The sequence below is a fragment of the Adiantum capillus-veneris genome, chromosome 25 (assembly GCF_014529385.1).
Source record: "Adiantum capillus-veneris isolate H3 chromosome 25, ASM1452938v2, whole genome shotgun sequence".
In the NCBI taxonomy this organism is placed as follows: Eukaryota; Viridiplantae; Streptophyta; class Polypodiopsida; order Polypodiales; family Pteridaceae; genus Adiantum; species Adiantum capillus-veneris.
Genome location: NC_140955.1, coordinates 94,478,841 through 94,483,459, shown reverse-complemented (window position 1 = coordinate 94,483,459; position 4,619 = coordinate 94,478,841).

The window sequence follows — 4,619 nt, the reverse complement described above, 5'->3', positions numbered from 1 at the left end:
TTTGCCTCTTCTTCGCTCCTTGCACAACGCTATAATTCAATTTTTATGCACGTATTGCATGGTGTGAATATGCAAGCTTTGCTCCCAATGAAACAAGCGAGAGCGTTCCCTTCCATAACAGTGTCAGGTCCTCCATTGAATATAGTTCAAACATCTTTTCTGTTTGCTCCAGCCTCATCTGCCATGAATCCTCTAAAATCAGTTGGACGGTGTCTCCTTTTCAACAACACTGAATTCATCATTTCCCAAAACATGAGCTTGAGTGTCTTCTTCCTTCATCTTGCAAATGGAAATTGTTTGCATTTCTTGAATCCTATGTAAAGTGTGAGCTTTGTTCTAAAGTGTGAGTCAAGGAGAGGAGAGTGGAATTATCCCACATGCTGTGAAGCAAGGCGCTGTAGAGCTACTTAAAGCTCATTTCATGAACGAATAAACACAACTCTATTTTGCACTACATGCTTGTCTATGGTGAGCTTGTGCCAAGCTAAGTCAATATTCAAGATTGTGTTTATGAGTGCAAGCTAATTCTATCTTGGAACCTAATTCACTTGAGTGATAACCTTGCTTACACACACACACACATTGATGCTGTGTTTCTCTTTCATCCACCATAGCTAGCACGATCCCATTCCCAACAACTGGTATCAGAGCATTAGGTTATGCTAGCTAGATTTGTCATTATGCATTAGTGTGTGTTAATTATTAGCATCTCCATTGGATTGATTAGCAATTCATAATTATTGTTACGGCCCATTAACATTCTCATAACTAGTTGCATCTCTCACTAATTAAGCACTAATCTAGTTATGTGTGGGCATGTCCTTGGCACACCCAAGAGGCCACTACCCTCCATGGCTAGGTAGACTTGATTAGGGAGAGGATTAGCATCCTTTGGTGTTGCATTTAGATTTCCCTTTTGCATCAATTTTTGCATCATTTTCCTCTTCAATTAAATTCATTGAACACATTTTCTTTTTGCATTGCTCACCTCATTCCGAAATGCTCATTTCAAGATTTCCATAGAGCCTTCAAGCTCTACAATCCGAGCCCGAGAACTCCATTAAACTCACCCTCAAAGTTGCCTATATTTAGGTGTGTGTACGGAAGCCTGCTAGCTCCAGTTTAATACCCTATCTTTAAGAGCTCCTTCACAAGCAAGCTCGTGGGCTTTGTTGGTTAGTGCACCACAAAAAAGGGTGTTGACCCGTGGGGTCCAAGGCTCAAATTGAGTTGTCTAATTTGGGCAAGCTGGGTGGATTTTAATAAGCAATCAACTGCGCCTTTTAAGGTTGGCGGGTCTGCTAGGGAGTATTCACGCGTATAAGTCTTTTTCAACGTTGATCGACCTGCCCCCGCCTGCCCGACTGGCTGCCCGGAGCTACCCGCGCCTGCCCGGAGCCGCTGCCCGGCCTGACCCCGCCTGCCCGGTGTGCCCCCGCTTGCCCACGCGTGCCCGAACACTACCCAAGCTTGACCCCACTGTCCGGATTCTTCATAGGGGCCGATTCCCACGGTGCTGCTACCCAAGTCCGCTCTGGCCGCGACCTGCATAAGCCTGCCTTCCCGCGGCCCTGCTACATCGAGGTGAACCCTAAGCAATAAAATTTCCACATTGTAGCAAGGCAAAGTCTGCTAAGGGGTGATCCCGCAGCCCCAATACTCTAAAGGCTCGAAGCCTTAAGCACCTTCTTTAGAGGAACCACTCCCATAGCCTACACAAAGAGCTCCAATTAGAAGAGATAAAGCAACCAAAGGTGGTTTTTCATCGAGCTTCGAGTCGGGACTTCCAAGAAGTCAAAGAATAGATTTTTTTTTTACTTTTGTGAAGAGGAGCTTCACAAAAATTAAAGAAATCTCTCTCTCTCTCTCTCTCTCTCTCTCTCTCTCTCTCTCTCTCTCTCTCTCTCTCTCCCCTGTCTCTAATCTCTCTCTCTCTCTCTCTCTCTCTCTCTCTCTCTCTCTCTCTCTCTCTCTCTCTCTCTCTCTCTCTCTCTCTCTCTCTCTCTCTCTCTCTCTTTCTCTCTCTCATGCAATAAATCTTAAAATTTGCAACCAAGCACAAAATTTTGCAAATAAATTTTCTATCATCAATTGTGCTCATGTAAAGAGGTAGACACTGGCTAGGAGAGTCTCCTAAGCTAAGACCCCTCTATTAGCACAAATGGGGGACAAGGGAATAGAAAAATTCAACGGGGAAGGGTTTCACACCTGGCAAACAAAATTAAGAGGATATATTATGAAAAAATGTTTATGGTATGTCATCAGCACTGCCTTAGAGCAACAAGCCGAACCCGATGGAGTGCACACTAGGGCATCTACACTCATAGCAAGTGCACAAAATTTGGCCAAAGACGAACAAGCGTTAGGAATCATCATCACCTCCTTGCATGACAATTGTGTGCATTTCATAGACAAATGTACGCATGCACATGATGCCTGACATGTTTTAGAAAGAAATTTTGGAGCCAGGGCCAACAGAAGTAAAGTTAGCCTCAAAGACAACTTTACAAGATCACCATGATTGAAGGGGAGGACATTGCTAGCCTAGTAAATAGGCTTAAGAGAATTTTCATGCAGCTCACTTACATCCAGGTCGAAGTACGAGAAGACAACAAAGTGGCCATACTATTAAGTGCACTTCCACCTTCTTATGACCACTTAGTCACAATTCTTGAAGAAAAAGAGCCGGCTCCACCTTTTCAAGATGTCATCGCAGCAAATGTGGTAAGAAGGGACACCCACCTTCTCGATGCTACTCAAATGGAGGCAGTAGAAGTGGAGAAAGCAGTAGTAGTAGAAGCAACAGTCGAAGCAACGAAGGCAAGAGACCTACCACCTTCTTATGACCACTTAGTCACAATTCTTGAAGAAAAAGAACCGGCTCCACCTTTTCAAGATGTCATCAACTCAGTCCAAGTAGAAGAAAGAAAGCAAAGAGGTTCATTAACTCCATCAGGAGGGGCCTTTGTCACAACATCCTCAAGGGGAAGACATTCGCCATCAACATCATCAACCGGAAGAAAGTGTTATGAATGTGGAAGAATGGGACATGTAGCGAAAGACTGCTACACAAACAATCCTTGCAGCAAATGTGGTAAGAAGGGACACCCACCTTCTCGATGCTACTCAAATGGAGGCAGTAGAAGTGGAGAAAGCAGTAGTAGTAGAAGCAACAGTAGAAGCAACGAAGGCAAGAGACCTACCAAAGGATCAGCTCACATGGTAGAAGACGAAGAAGAAAAAGGAGAGACCAACCTTATCTTTTATGAAGAGGTACTTTGAAGATGCAGCCTCTCTACTTGTAGGGGAGGACTTTTATTTTCCTGTGTGGATATTATCATCCTGTGTGGATTTTGTCAGCTTGTGTGTCCTGTGTGGATACCAGCTTATCATCCTGTGTGGATCATGCATCTTCAGTATTTTTTGTCATAGTCCAAACCTCAAGGGGAGGATTGTAAAGTGTGAGATTTGTCCTAAAGTGTGAGTCAAGGAGAGAAGAGTGGAATTATCCCACATGTTGTGGAGCAAGGCTGTAGAGCTACTTAAATCTCATTTCATGAATGAATAAACACAACTCTATTTTGCACTACATGCTTGTCTATGGTGAGCTTGTGCTAAGCTAAGTCAATACTCAAGATTGTGTTTATGAGTCCAAGCCAATTCTATCTTGAAACCTAATTCACTTGAGTGATAACCTTGCTTACACACACACTCATGCATTGATGCTATGTTTCTCTTTCATCCACCATAGCTAGCATGATCCCATTCCCAACATCCTATACTCAATGATCAATCAATGCTATAGAACAATGAAGTAGTAGAATGATGTTTTCTTAGTTGGCCTTACATAGGATCGTAGACATGTGTTTCCATTGTTGTCCACCCGACTACTCTATGCACGTGATAGAAGCAAACCCAGCTTCTTTGCAAGTCTCCACTCCCATCTTGTCGCATTCTATTTACCAGCTTGACACTAGATCCATGGCCATCGATCGACATCTCGAACACATGATAGCATTTATTGCGGTATGTGGATTGCCCTAGAAATAGCATACTGTGGAAAAATATGTAGCCGCAACTATTTTTCAATAGAATCAATTGGGACTTCGCACCAACTCCAATCCTTGTAGTAGTTGCCTCCCTCATCCAATGCTTAAACCTAAGATTAATATTACAAATATACATATGAACCAAGCTTGATTTGACGGTACAATTGAAGACAAGAAAGTAAATTAGCACCTTTGCGTATGGATCAATGGTCGCATCTCCTCCAGTATAGAGAGGAGCTCTTTGCTATTTAGCTGCTCCCCATTTTCTTGAACCACCGCTCCCATTACCATCTGCTTGGAAAGACTCAACTGTAAATGCCTAGGTCCAGCCGTTGTTGATTCAAACACCACACAAGACACAAGTTCTCTCATATGTTGAATCGCAGACCGCAAAAATCTCTTTGCGACGAGATGATTATGGTTTTCAATGAGGATAAATAGCCGGGTCCAATTATATTCGACGAGCAAGTAATAGACAGCACATGAACACTCTCAAAGTAGAATCGGACTTTGACCACAGTGGAAGCATCGTAGTGTTCCATTTCCAGAGCTCAACATACCAATTGATGT